Source organism: Nyctereutes procyonoides, unplaced genomic scaffold (genome assembly GCF_905146905.1).
Source record: "Nyctereutes procyonoides isolate TBG_1078 unplaced genomic scaffold, NYPRO_anot_genome, whole genome shotgun sequence".
Taxonomy (NCBI): domain Eukaryota; kingdom Metazoa; phylum Chordata; class Mammalia; order Carnivora; family Canidae; genus Nyctereutes; species Nyctereutes procyonoides.
Window position 1 is genome coordinate 40674241 of NW_026575126.1, and position 15681 is coordinate 40689921.

A 15681-nucleotide genomic window follows, 5' to 3' on the forward strand; every position below is an offset into this window, starting at 1 on the left:
CATCCGGGCCCGTGTCAGGAGGAGTGTCCGCGCTCCGTCCGTGCGTGTACAACCCTCCGTGAGAATCATTCAACGATGTCTCTCCTGCATCCTCACTGTGTGCCCTCTGTTTTTTTTTTTTAAAGATTTTATTTATTTATTCATGAGAAAGAGAGAGAGAGAGGCAGAGACACAGTCAGAGGGAGAAGCAGGCTCCACGCAGGGAGCCCGATGTGGGACTCGATCCAGGGTCTCCAGGATCAGGCCCTGGGCTGGAGGCTAAACACTAAACAGCGCTAAACCCCTGAGCCCCCCGGGCTGCCCACTGTAGCCCCTCTGTGAGAATCGTTTCCAACAACAAGCTGTGTTATTCCCATTTAAAAAACAAAACAAAACACCCACCACCCTCCACCCCTTCCAGCTACCACTCTCTCCCTGCTGCTCTTTATAGTGAAACTCCCTGAAGTGGGTGTTTTGTTCAATCTCTCCTGCTTACCCTGCCTGACTCCATGAAAACTACTCCCGCATCACTGGTGACCTCCAAGGAGCTCTGTGCTCTCTCTTTTCACTGTATGTGACCCTCTTGTTCTTTTTTGCTTGGCATCTGGGACACCGTGGCAGCCAAAGTCCTTGGATTTTGCCTCTGTCTACACACCCTCCCAGCTCTTTGGACAACAGAATGCCAGGAGGGACTAAGAGCCGTATGGTGCGGTTCAGAATCCAGGTTCTACCTGAACACCAGCTTCAGGTATTAGAGTGACCACAGGCACGTTCCTTAACCTGACTCAGCTTCCTCATCTGTAACCGCTCAGCGGTTAAGTACCTGCCTTTAGCTCAGGGCGTGATCCTGGATGGAGCCTGCTTCTCCCTCTGCCTGTGTCTCTGCTTCTCTCTCTGTCTCTCTCATAAATAAATAAATAAATAAATAAATAAATAAATAAATAAATAAATAAATAAATAAATAAATCTTAAAAAAAAAGAGAGAGAAATGCAGACTATTGGGACACCTGGGTGGCTCAGTGGTTGAGCGTCTGCCTTTGGCTCAGGGCATGATCCCAAGGTCCTGGGATTGAGCCCCCCCATTGGGCTCCCTGAAGCAGGTCTGCTTTTCCCTCTCTCTATGTCTCTGCCTCTCTCTGTGTGTCTCCCATGAATAAATATATATATATATATATATATATATATATATAATATATATATATTTTTTTCCTTTAAGAAAGAAATTCAGACTATCATCTACGGGGCTGACAGACAGCTGGCTCACTTGCAGCTGAATTCTGGCTGCAGACCCTGGGTAGATACTGCTCTGGAAAGCAGGCATGGAGAGACGGACGGTTTCACCTGGGGAAAAGACCTGTGACTGCAGTGTGGCCTCAGGACATTGGCTCTCCTTCCTCTACATTATCAATTAGGAGCCCACCCAGCTCCCTTCCTCCTTGACTGCTCTCCTTCCCCCATCCCCATCCCCAAATTCCAGGTCGGAAGAGTGAATGAGAGTCATCAACAGGCTTTACTGATAAATGACTACCCAAAAATGTGGTCTATGCATCCAATAGGTATTACTTAGCCATAAAAAGCAATGAAGTACAGGGGTGCCTGGGTAGCTCAGTTGGTTAAGCCTCTGACACTTGGTTTCAGCTCAGGTCATGTGTGGGGGTTATGGATCCAAGCCCCACATTGGACTCCACTCTGGGAGTGGAGCCTGCTTAAGATTCTTCCTCCCTCTCCCTCTGCTTCTGCCTCTGCCCTTCCTCCTACCTCTCTCTCTCTACCCCCCCCTTAAAAATAAAAAATAAAAGTGTTAAAGAAATGAAGTACAAATACATGCCACCACATGGATGAACCTTGAAAACTTAATGCTCAGTGAGAGAAGACAATCACAAAAGGACACAGAGTGTAAGATTCCACTAAGTAAAATATACAGAATAGCAAATCCACAGAGACAGGAGGTAAATGAGTGGCTGCCAGGGGCTAGGAGCAGGAGAAAATGGGGAGTGCCTGCTAATGGGTATGGGTTTCTTTTGGGGGAAGATGAAATTTTCTAAAAATGACAATGATAATGGTTGCACAAATTGTGAATATACTAGAAACCACTGACTTGTACCCTGATTTTTTTTTAGTTGAAGTACACTTGACACAATGTTGTATTAGTTTCAAGTACACAACATAGTTATCCAACAACTCTATACATCACGCTGCTCTCACCACTGAATTGAACACTCTAAATGGGTGAGTGGTATGGTACGTGATACCAATAAAGTTAACAAAAGGAATGAAGTACAGATACATACCACAGGATGGATGAATCTTTTTTTATTATTATTATTTTTAAAGATTTTATTTATTCATGAGAGACAGAGAGAGAGGCAGAGACACAGGCAGAGGGAGAGACAGGCCCTCCAGGGACTCAATCCCAGGGCCCCAGGATCACGCCCCCGGCCAAAGGCAGGCCCTAAACCGCTGAGCCACCCAGGGATGCCCTGCATGGAGGGATCTGGATAATATTATTTTGAGTGAAAGAAGCCAGAAACAAAAGGCCACAGTACAGGATAGGCAAAGTCATGGAGTCAGAAAAGAGACAAGATTGCCAGGACATTAGAGGAAGTTAGGGGGAAATGGGGAGTGACTGCTGACAGGTCTGGAGTTGAGGGGGGGATTCTTCCTGAGGTGATGAAAATGTAAAATTGGGGTGCCTGGGTGGCAGGTCATGGTCCCACGTTCCTGGGATCAAGTCCCACCTCGGGCTCCTTGCTCAGTGGGAAGCCTGCTTCTGCCCCTCCCCCTGCTTGTGTGTGCTTGGTCTCTCTCAAATAAATAAATAAATAAATAAATAAATAAATAAATAAATAAATAAAATCTTTTTTAAAAAGTTCTAAAATTGGGCAGCCCCAGTGGTGCAGCGGTTTGGCGCCGCCTGCAGCCTGGAGTGATCCTGGAGACCTGGGATCCAGTCCCACGTCGGGCTCCCTGCATGGAGCCTGCTTCTCCCTCTGCCTGTGTCCCTGCCTCTCTCTCTCTGTCTGTCTGTCATAAATAAATAAATAAATAAATAAATAAATAAATAAATAAATCTTAAAAAAAAAATTCTAAAATTGATTGTGGTGATGGTTGCACAACTCTGAATATTCTAAAAACCACCCGATCGATTGTACACTTTAGAAGGGTGACTTATATGGTAGGGGGATTATGATTCTAATAAAGCTGTTACTTTAGAAACAGCTTTATAGACCCTAAAGATGCCCAGAAGTCCAGGGAGCTCCAGAAATCATGGGGATCCCCCAGAGCAATGGATTCCAGAGCTCCTTTCTTCAGCCCAAGTGGCATCTGGCTGCCCTGAGGATGCTGGCCGCACAGTCCTGCCCCGAGCAAACCCTGCCCTCAACCCAGACTGGCTGGAATCCTGGATGAAGGATGTGTATGCTGAGTAGATTTACCCTCCAGCCAGAAGGGAGGGCTGGCAGCAGGACGGCTGCTGCAGGTTTTGAGTCTACATAGCACCTGTGTGGAGAAGGGGATAGATTTTTCTCATTTTAAAATTTTTATCCGTCATGTGTCTGGAATTCTGCTCTTCTCTTTGGACAGATGATGTGCTCATTTCCCTTTTCTGTGTAACTCCCACAAATATTTTTTAAATATTTTATTTATTTATTCATGAGAGACACACAGAGAGAGGCAGAGACACAGGCAGAGGGAGAAGCAGACTCCCTGTGGGGTGCCCAATGTGGGACTCAATCCCAGGACCCCGGGATCATGACCCAAGCCAAAGGCAGATGCTCAACTGAGCCACCCAGGTGCCCAAACTTCCACAAATTTATTGGTTTAAAAGAGCAGCCATTTAGGGGCACCTGGGTGGCTCTGTTGGTTAAGGTTAAGTGTCAGACCCGATTTCTGCTCAGATCATGATCTCATGAGTCATGCGATCCAGCCCCTCGTCTGGGTTCTGCACTGAGCAGGGAGTCTGCTTCTTTCCTTCTCTCTTTCCCTCTGCCCCTCTGCTCTCTCTCTCTCTAAAATAAATAAATAAATATTTTGGAAAAAATCTTATAAAGGGGGTGCCTGGGTGGCTCAGTCGATTAAGCATCTGCTTTCAGGTCATGATGATCCCAGGGTCCTGGGATCAAGTTCTGCACAAGGCTCCCTGCTCCTCTCTCTACCCCTCCCCACTGCTCATGCTCTCTCTCTCTTTCAAATAAATAAATAACATCTTTTTATAAAATAAAAAAAAATTTAAGGGCACTCATTTATCATTACTTAGTTCAAGAGGTCAGAACGGCCAGGTAAGGCATGACTGGGTTCTTGGCTTAGGGTCTCACCAGCTGAAGTCCAGGTGTGGGCCGGGGCTATGATCTCACCTAGGACTCTGATCCTCTTCCAAGCTCAGTGGTTGTCGGCAGAACTCAGTTCCTCTCAGCTGTAGGACTGAGGTCCCCGTTGTCCTGCTGGCTGTTGGCTGGGGACAGTGACCAGTTCCTAGAAGCCAATCTCAGGTCCTTGCCCTGTGGCCCCCTCCCTCTAAGAAACAGAGGGCGTCCCTCACACTGACCCTTTTCAAGCTTTGAGTCTCTAACTTCATTTTCTACAGGACAAACGTCACTGGGGGTCTTTATGAGAATCCTGCTACCACAGGTGGGGGAACAGGTGGGAGGTGCTGAGAAAGGTAAGAATATACAGAGAACTGGAGATGGAGCCTAAACAGGAATCTAGGGCCCCAACCCTCATTTGAGGCTTCGTCCTCCACACAAATATGCGAGGACCTGGGGGATGTAGCAGATGGCCTTTAGCACCCCAGCATGTTCTGGTGAATATGGGGACTCCAGCTGCCCATGGCAGGCGGCAGGGGGTTAATGCCGCCTTTTGGAGCTCTACAGAAGCAAAATGCTCCTGCCAGGGAGAGATTCTGGAATGCTCTCAGGAAGGCAGAAAAAGACTCAGATAGCCCTCCTGGGGTTTGGAGCAAAGGCCAATATCCCCAGGGCCCTGGTCCCCTTAGCTAGCCTGACAGGGAGATCTCTGGGGGAACGAGGCCAGAGACCCCCGACCACTAGGGGGCGCCGGGCACACACGCCGCTTTGTGTGCAAGGCTGGTGTGAACACTTTTGGGGAACCCAAGGTGGGTACTGGGGTGGAGGGCCTGACCACCCGCCTCCCCACACCCCCAAGGCTCTGCAGATCTGGGAGGCGCCCGGCTTGCCTAGGTGCCCTAAGGCCCTGGCTTCCTGATGCGTGCTTCCTTCTTTCAGGTTAATCTGACTCACTTTGTCCACAAGCAAGCCCTTAGGGGGTCTGGGGGAGCTGAAGTTCACCTGTGGTATGCACCCCTGTCCCCACCTCCAGCGCTGCTCCCGGTGTCTCCAGGCATGACGCTTCAGCCCACAGGGACAGGCTCCTGCCCTCACCCCTGCTCTCCCTCCATCGTTGTGCCCTGTCCTGGACCTGGTCAGCACCCAGCCCCTTGCCTCACACTCCATGGGAAAGCTTCACCTCCTTCTGTTAGGGACCCTTCCCCCAGGGAAATGTGGGACCTGATACTCAGCCCGGGGCCCTTCCCACCAGGGAATTCAGGGGGAAGTGGAGACTGAGTCTTGGGGCATTTGGTCAACACGAGAATGAGAGCAAGTCAGGGTGCCTGGGTGACTCTTGATTTCAGCTCGGGTCATGATCTCGGGGCTGTGGGGTAGAGCCAGCCTGCATCGAGGCCACCTACATCACGCTCCAGGTCTGCTTGGGATTCTGTCCCTCTCCCTCTGCCACCGCTCCCTCATGCCGTGCGCTCTGTCTCTCTCTCTCTCTCTCTCAAATAAGTAAATAAGAAAGAAAGAAAGAAAGAAAGAAAGAAAGAAAGAAAGAAAGAAAGAAAGAAAGAGAAAGAAAGAAGAAAGCCCAGAAACCTAAAACCAAGGGCATGTGGCCAGAGAGGGCAAAGTTTGAACAGAGGCACACAAAAATCCAGGAGGGAGTATTTGGGGTTCAAGGGAAAGGTACAAAGCATAGGGACACTGTTGAGCTCAGCGAGGGTGTCCAGCATATCTGGGCCATCGGCTCTCCTCCGAAGGAGTGGACAGAGATGGGGAGAGAAGGCAGGACAAGTCCCATTTGAGGGTAGAAAAGGATGGGCCTGGAACGGCCGAGTCAGGGAAGGGACAGAAGCGGCTCTGATGACAGCAGACCTGGGAGGGCTGCAGGGGGGCTCTCCCCGGGCAGGGCTGGGCTCAGAGCCCCCGCCTAGGCAGAGGCATGTGTGCGTGCATCTGTGGCCTGCACCCCCATGGCCCAGTGCTGCTCTGGCAGCTTTACTCCATCCTGTCCAGTCCTCACTGTGGCACCAGACGTCCTGTGACACCCTAGGGCTGACCCACGATCTTCCCAGCTACTCGGGGCCAGCGCGGCTCCCCCAGACCCCTCACAGCCGCCCCCAGGATGGTTCCCACGCTGGCCTCAGGACTCGAGAGCTCACCTGGTACAGGTGACACAGCCCAGGCCAGACAAGGCCCGGCGCAGAAGAGGAGCCTGCCTGGGTATGGGGCCTGGGGCGGGGGAGGCGGAGAGAACATGGTCTGCGTAAAATGACAAGGTCAAGTGCACGGCGAGATGGAACCCACAGTCTGTGGCCGATGGTCACTGCCCAGCCAGCCAAAGGAAGAAACCAATCCTCAGGGTCAGGGGAGGCTTTGGACTCAAGTGGGGGCGGAGGGAGGAAAGAGAGGGAAGTGCCCCGGATAAGTCCTGTCTGGTGCGGTGGCCTCAGAGCCGAGTGGTGGTGCCAGGAACTCAGAAGCTGCAACGTGAGAAGCAGCAGCAGAGGGGCAGGGCTGCAAAGGAGAGAGGACGGGGTGCTGGCAGGAACCTGAGGCTCCCCCTGAGCCTCGTTCCCCCCTGCCCTGTGGCGGCCCCGACTTGGGGGGGGCCACAGCCACGGCTGGGCCCCAAGCCCTTGGGCCGGGGTGGCAGCAGGCCTGTGGCGCACATCCGGGGAAGGGGCTGAGCGCCCAGGGCAGGCAGCAGGGAAAGCACAGGGCCCGCCGGCTGTGCCAGAGCACCAAGGGGCGAGCACCAGGCTGGCCGGGCCAGGGGCAGGCTGGGGAGGGCGGGCAGGTTGCTTGGGGTCCCAACCTCAGAGGCCTGGCCTTGACACCCTACTCCTTGAGCAGAACTGAGTCATAGGAGCCTCCCGCAGCTCCAGGGGCAAGGAGACACACAGAGTTCCCTGGCCTGTCCCTGGGCTGGCTGCCAGCTGGGCTCTGCAGCAGGACCGACCAGAGGCTGGTCACTTCTCAAGTGTGTGAGGTGCTCAGTACTGAGCAGGTACCTGTCCCCCTTCTCCTGGTCGGCCCTCGTCCACCATATCACTGTACCCCCAGGTAGCATCATTCTGACCGCCACTACCAATGGGCAGAGGCTCAGACGAGTCAAGAGACTTGCTCGGAGCCACACGCCAGAGCGTCAGAACCTGCGCTGGTCTGACCAGCACACTTACCCACCACACCATCAGGTCACGTGGGAAGGTGGAAAAAGCTAAATTCCCCGGGAGGTGAATGGGGGTCTACGTGCCAAATCCAAGAAAGGGAGCCCCGGGACCCCCAAGAAAGCAAGGTGATGGAGGCTGAGAGCAGCCTCCAGAGGCGGCAGGGGAAACGCCTGGTCCCAGATCCTTGGATGAATCTGTGGCAGTGGGGACCTCCCATAACCCCGAGCTGTGTCCCCAGAGCAGGTGAACAGCTCCCACCTTGACAGATCACAGAGCACCCCTGGGGCTGAGGTTTGCACGGCCCTTGTCTGCAGAGTCAGCAGCATTTACCGTGGGGCAGTACTCAGCAAGGCTAAAACTGAACGGACACACCCCAGTAGGCATCACGGGGAGCCTGCCTGGTGACCAGGAGTCAACAAGAATCCCAGTGCTTCCAGTGGCATGACCTTGACTCACCTTGGAGCCTCAGTGTCCTGATCTGCCCAAGTGGGAGCACCGGCATTCAGGGTTTCTGTGAGGATTACATGAGCTGTTTGTCAAAAAGCACTTAGATTGAAGACCTTTTTTTTTTAAATATTTTATTTATTTAGAGGGAGCACATGAGCATGAGCTGGGGAAGGTTGCAGAGGGAGAGAGAACTCCAAGCAGACTCCCCACTGGGTTCAGAGCCCGAGGCCTCCAGACCCTAAGATCACAACCTGAACTGAAATCAAGAGTTGGCTGCTTAACTGAGCCACCTTGGTGCCCCCGAAAACCTTCTTCACAAAAACTTGTACACACACGTTCATAGCAGCATTATGCATAAAATGTAGAAACAACCCAAATGTCCGTGGATGAGTGAATGGATAAACAAATTCTAGGTCTCGCCAAAGAAACAATGGAATATTATTTGGCCATAAAAAGGAATGTAGTGCTGACACCTGCCACAATGTGGATGAACCTTGAAGGCATGATGCTCGGTGAGAGAAGCCAGACACAAAAGGTCACATGTCATGTGTTTCCATTTATACGAAATGTCCAGAACAGGCAAATCCATAGAGACAGGAAGCAGGTTAATGGTCGCCAGGGGCTGGGGGAGGGAAAAGGTAGGGAGGGACTGCTGATAGATTCAGGATTTCTTTCTGGCTTTGTTTTTGTTTTTAATCAATTCTATTTTTTAGAGCAGTTGTAAGTTCACAGCCACAATGAGCAGAAGGTAGAGATTTCCCACACGCCTGCTGCCCCCACACATGCACAGCCTCCCCCACTATCAGCACCCTCCATGTGAGCAGTTCGTTTGTTACAACTGGTGAACCTGCAGGGGTTTCTTTCCAGGATGACGAAAATGTTCTGGAATTAGACGGTAGTGATGGATGCACAACTCTGTGAATGTACTAGAAACCCACTGGGCTGTACACTTCAAAAGGGTGAATTTCACAGTTATGTGAATTATATCTCAATTTTATTTTATTTATCTGTTTATTTTTTAATAAAGTAGGCTCCACACCAAGCGTGGAGCCCAGGGCCTGAATTCACAACCCCAAGATGGAGACTGGAGCCAAGATCAAGAGTTGGACTCTTAACCCAGAGAACCACCCAGCTGCTCCTCTATCTCAATTTCTTTTTAAAGATTTTATTTATTTATTCATGAGAGACACACAGAGAGAGGCAGAGACACAGGCAGAGGGAGAAGCAGGCTCCATGCAGGGAGCCCGACATGGAACTCGATCCGGGGACTCCAGGATCATGTCCTGGGCCAAAGGCAGATGCGCTTAACTGCTGAGGTTAGACAGACATCCCTCCTCTATCTCAATTTTTTTTTCTTTTTCTTTTTTTATCTCAATTTTTATCTCAATTTTTAAAAAGCACTTGGTATGAGCTCAGAAAACGCAGCTCCCATTACTATGTCCTTCAACTTCAGAGAATCTGTCACATGATGACAGAGACTAATGTATTTTTAAATGCTTGACACCCAGAAGAGACCTGGGCAGAATGGTCCTGGCGGCCTGGACAACTGACACAGAGTCAGGCTAATTGCATACAAGACACGCACGAGTAACCAACAGTAGGAGCCACCGACTGCCATGGCCATGTCAGCTCTGCACAGAGGTACTGAATGGATGGCCCTGGGGGAGAACAACCCCGGGACACAAGGCAGGCAGGAAAGGCTTCTCTGAGGTAGCAGTGAATGGCCTACGAGCTGGAGGACTTGGGTGGTTTGGTGGGGAAGAGGGCCCACACAGACTTATGGAGGCTCAGAGGTGTGCCACTAAGCAGGGCTGGTAGCTGAGCCCGGGGGGTGGCACGGCCATTCTAGTGCTCTGCAGGCCCCAAGCAGGTCATGGGAGGTGCTTTGTTTTGGTTCACAAATCAGTACAAAAAGCTTGCAGTAGGCTGCCCTGTGCCCTCCCAGAAGCTCCAGATCCTCAGGTTCCAGGAGAGAGAATATAGGAGATCAGCAAGTCTGGTCCAGGGCAGGGCGCCCCCATACCCAGTGTCGAAGGACCAGACACACTGATACTGTGGCACTGGAGGGTCAGAGACAGCCACTCATCAGAGCCTGGGCCCTTCCTCCAGCGCCAGGTGGACCTGGAAGGGAGGAGGGACTCCAGAGGTAGGCCTGAGCCTGCAGACCCATGGCGGGGCCCACAGGCTTCTCCTTCCACCCAGCTCTCCTCTCCCTCCTGCCTCAACCCTCTGTCCTGTGTAGTCCTAACCCTGTCAGGGAGAAGCCAAATAATATAAATGCCTTGCAGGAGGGAAAGGGCCAGGCCTGCTGTGAGCACGCATGCACACACACACATACACACACGCACTACCCTTTCAGATGAATCACACAGAGCCTACATATAGGGAAGAGAAAGGGAACTAGTGAGCATTATGCCTCCTCTGGGCCAGGAAGGTGCCAAGGGATTTGCATGCACTGTCTCATTCAACCCTAAAAAGAATCCCGTGAGATTTCAAAGATGAAGAAAAGGAGCTTCTGAGAGCTTAAGGAACTTAGTCAGTGGGACACCCAGTAGGTAAAAGCCATACAGCTGAGCACAGGGCCCCAGAAGGTGGACCTGTAGAAGGCGCTGAACAGAGTGGAGGGTGTGCTGTTTCTGCTCACCACCTGGCATTGCCTCCTCACTCCCACTTTCTCCATGCAGTTCTAGCGGTGTTGGCCCTGTACTGGGGCAAGTTCCTGAGCCAGTTCCGGTCCGTTCAGCATCTGGGATGAGCAGGCACCCGAGAAACTGAGGAGCTTGCTGGAGCCCCAGGGAGAGGCAAGCTGGGAATTCTCAGGCTTCCAGAAGCACTGGCAGGGAAAGCAGAGTAACACAGAGGACATTGCGCCAGGCGAGGAAGCCAGCGTCCTGGTGCCGTTGCTGAGCACTGGACCAGCCCGGCTCATGCGGTTATAGGAGCTTTGAGTAACGGGTCTTTGAACCCAGGTCTGACTGCAGAACTCTCGCTTCCCTGCCCAGGCTGTTCCCATAGAGGATCTGGTCCTTTAGGGGCTGGGTCTCACCTCTCCCAGAATCCTGGGGTGGGGCAGTGTTGGACGCTCTGGGCCTCCTCCTAAACCAGCTCCATTTCTTAGTTTGACCTTCAAAGTTGGCATCTGCTTGCAGGAATCTGTCTCTCTCCTCCTGGAATTCAGCCTCCAGATGTCAGATCCAAGGCGGCAGCAGAGGCTGCACATGGCTCCCCCCGGAGTGAATCAGCTGCATTCCAAAGGTGCAAACACAGACGCCACACCCTCGGCAGCCCGGGGCTGCAGACTTCCTCCCCAGGCGGGCCCCCACTCCCGCGCCCCTCCCCTTCTCTGCCTCTTCCCAGCCAGACCAGGCGCTGAGCTTCCTTTCCAGAGACATTCTCCTGGAATTGCAACAGAGAGAAAAAGAAAGCCACTGGGGCCGAGAGACACTCTGCTCTGCTGCCTCTCTCTCTCTCCCTCCCCCTCTCTCTCGGGCAGGGAGCGTGGACCCCAGCCCAGACGTCCCCCAGGCTGGTCGCAGCATATCGGGGTCCATCCATTCAGCAGGTACTGCAGCACCTACTATGGGAGGAACAAGATGCTGACGAGCCCTGCTGTCCTGGAGCTCAGCCCAGGGAGAGTCGACACAATTGGGTCCATCCCCGGAGGAGGGAAGAGCCATAAAGGAAAGAAGGACTGAGACAGCCGACCGGTGACAGAGGAGGGGTACTGGGGTCGGGGCCTCTCTCGGGGATGACTCACAAGCTGAGCCTGGAATCTCCGCCACTGAGCACTTGTCAGCCATCACTTCACCAGAACTAGGGCAGTGCCCTGGGAACCCCAACCACTGCAGCAAGTTCTCGAGGCCATTCCCTCAGGCTTCCTATCAGAACGAATGCGGGCAAGTCTGCCTGATATTGTTTGAATAAGAATTTTGTGAAGACAGAATTCACATTCCATACAATTACCATTTTAAAGTACACAATTCAACGGTTTCCAGGGTCTCCACACGTTGTGTAAGACTCAATTTAGATCACTTTCAACACCCCAAAAGGATGCCCGGCACCCATTAGCATTTACTGTCCATCACCAGCATCCCTGGCAGCTACTCCTTGCTTTCTGCCTCCATGGATTTGCCTATTCTGGATGTTTCATATCAAGGGCATCATGCGGTATGTGGCCTTCTGTGTCTGGCTTCTTGCACTCAGCACATTTTCAAGGCTTATGCAAGCTGTAAGGTGTCAGTGCTTTGTTCCTTTTTATGGCTGATGATACTTCGCCATGTGGATGGACCACAGTGTATTTACCTCTTCATCCGCTGATGGATATTTGGGTTATTTCCACCTTTTGGCCATTATAACACTGCCGTGAATGCTCCTGTACAAGTTTTTGTATGGACCTATGTTTTCATTTCTCTTGGGTAGATACATAGGACTGGAATTGCTGGATCAAATGGTATCTCTAGGGCCCCAGGGTGGCTCAGTTGGTGAAGTGCCTGCCTTTGTTTCAGGTCATGATCTGGGGGTCCTGGGATAGAGCTCCACATCCTGCCTCCCCTTCCCTGCTCAGCAGGGGGTCTGCTTCTCCCTCTGCCTCTCCTGCTTACTCATCATGTGTGCTCATGAGCACACTCAAATAAATAAATAAATAAATAAATAAATAAATAAATAAATAAATAAAATCTTAAAAAAAAAAAAAGATTGCCAGGGCTGCTCTCACAAATTTATTAAAAAACAAAACAAACAAAAAAACCCAAAACAAAACCACATGGTATCTCTATGTTGAATTGCTGCCAGATTGTTTCAAAGTGTCTGCACCATTTGACATTGCTCCAGAGTGTGCAAGGGCTCTAATTCCTCCCTATCCTCCCCAATACTTATTATTGTTCCTCTTTCTTTTGCTCTAGCCATCCTGGTGGGTGGAAGGTGGTATCTCACTCTGGGTTTGACTTGCAATTCCCTAGTCAAGCCTGCCCTGTGGCTCACAGTGCCTCTTGTACCCCTGTCCTTCTATGCGCACACCATCCCTACCCCTGAGGATTCCAGGCCCTCCACACCCCACATCGTGTCCTGCTGTGATCCACTTCCTCTTTCACAAGGGCCAAACCTACATCTAGACCAATTCAGTCAATGTCTACCACTTGAGGCCTTCAGGTACAAGAACAGTGGGAAGGTGAGATGGGGGTTCTGGACTGTGCCCCCAGAGCAGAGAGGGAGGAAAAGGGGTCTCTGGGAAGTTCCTATACATCTCTATCTGTGCCCCCACTAAAATGTAAGTTCTGTGAAGGCAGAGCTTCATCTGTTCACTCACTGCCATATCCGTAGTAGTAGGCATGCCAGAAATACTTGCTGAGTGAAGGAATGAACAGAAGATGGGGAAAGAAAACTGAGGTGGGGGGTTAGTGGTTAGAAGCTCTGGCTGCTCTGAAATGAAATGCTTTCCACTGGAATCCCACTTCTGCTCTTTCATAGCTGTGTGCCCTTGGGTGAATCACTTGGCTTCTCTGGGCCTTCCTTTCCTCACCACAAAATGGGCCAAACAGTGACAATATGCCTCATAAGGGGGCAGCCCCGGTGGCTCAGCGGTTTAGCGCCGCCTTCAGCCCAGGGTGTGATCCTGGAGATCCAGGATGGAGTCCCACATCAGGCTCCCTGCATGGAGCCTGCTTCTCCCTCTGCCTGTGTCTCTGCTTCTCTCTCTCCTCTCTGTATATTCTCACGAATAAATAAATAAAATCTTTTAAAAAAATATGCCTCATAGGGTGGTTTTGAGAATTAAATGTGACAATATAGATCAGGTAATATTAGGTGCCAAGGACTCTTAGAGATGAGGTCATGTAATGTCAATCTTCACAAGAGCCTTATGAGACAGGATGATTATTACCAGCTTCAGTGTCATAGATGAGGAAACGGGAACTCCAAGGGCTCAATGAATCTGTGGGGTCATAAGGCTGGTTAGGGAAAAACCAGGATCTGAACCAAGAACTCAACTCTTGTCAGGGGCACAGACCTGGCTGCATGGCCCCTAACATAGATGGAGGAATGCTGGGCTATCCCTGAGCAGGTGACAGATGAACTGGTCCAGAGGGGCACCTGCCCATTCAGCAGATGCTCCTGGGCACAGTGTTAGGCTCTCAGCAAAGGGGGCCAGTCCGGAGACCCTTGATGCAGGACTGGCGTGAGAGATGCTGCCAAAGCAGAAGTTGAACATGCAAGAGAGGGGCACCAGGCTGGCTCCGTCCATACAGCATGCAACTCTTGATCTCAGGGTCATGAATTCAAGCCCCACATTGAGCGTGGAGCCTACTTAAAAAAAAAAAAAAAAAAAAAAAAAGAGCTTAAAAGAATAAACAAGCAAGAGAGCCGTGTAAAGAGACTCTGCGGCTGCATGCCCGGGTCGCCAGAACCAATGCCAACTGGCAACTCGGGTCAGTGGTCATGAAGATGAAAGGGTACTAATCATTTTATCAATAAGGGAGAGCATAAGCAGGTCAGAAGTTCCTGGCAGGGAAGCCTGGCTACCGACAAGACTCCTTTAAACATGGCAGGCGCTCTCTTCCTCCATCAGAATATGTAGCTTTGGGAAGGAGCCATGTAGAACCCACGCCAGCTGGACCACGTTGGGTGACAGGTGTGACCAGATTTCCCTCAAATCAAAGGGTCTATGCAGGAAGAGCCCCAGTGGCTTAGCATAGGGAAGACATCAAGTTAGTTCCTAGAAAAACCACCCTGGAGGCTGAGTAGAAATACTGGGGAGAGGGATGGGCATTCCCCTCACTTTTGCCTCTTCAACTGAGGATGCACTTGGTCTTTTTTTTTTTTTTTAAGATTTTTAAAATTTATTTATTCATGAGAGAGACAGAGAGAGAGAGGCAGAGACCCAGGCAGATGGAGAAGCAGGCTCCATGCATGGAGCCCGATGTGGGACTCGATCCTGGGTCTCCAGGATCAGGCCCTGGGCTGAAGGTGGCCCTAAACCGCTGAGCCACCAGGGCTGCCCAGAAGCACTTGGTCTAAGGATGGAGACTTAAGGAACACCTCCCTTCAGAGGCCACAGGCACACAGGAAGACGGTATAGACCCTAGAGGGCTTTGGAGGTGCAGAACCATGGGCTGCTGGAGAAGCAGTGGAGAGGTGTCTATGCAAAGAAGTGCTTTAGGGGCAGCTCAAGACAGGACAAGGAGCTCAGAAGTAAGCGGGTGATGTAGGGCAGACTGCTCTTCTGGGAAGCTTGGCAGGGGAGGGCTGGGGACAGGCCTATCGCTTGAGACTCCATCATTTATTTTAAACAGGGGAGAAGCTCAGCTGATGACAGCACTCCAAAGGAGACTGGAATACGTTTAAATGCAGTCATGGAAAACCATTACACACACCAGGCTCCGGTCTGCTAGAAAGCTCCAGAAGGGGTTTCTCGTGGCTGCCTGGCTGGGGGGTCCAGGACAGAGGTTTTCCAGGTTGAGTTAGAGGACCACATGCATCACAACCATTTGGGAGCTTGTTAAACACACAGACCCCTGGGCTCTGCCCCAGACTTATGGGGTCAGCATGTCGAGTTTAAAGGGGCTGCTGGGGCTCCAAGACTCAGAATGTTGCCAGAGAGGCAATGAGTCCGCAGGGAGGGAGGGACCAGCTCAATATGAAACAATGCACAGGTGACTGTTCACCAGCCCTGGCCCACATGGGTTACTTGAGGGGTAAGTCTCAACTCTCATCTCCTTCTGGCATGCTACCCACCTAAGTCTCACGACCTAACTCCCTCTGCCTGGGCACCCCCACACTCAGAGCCCACCTGGTCA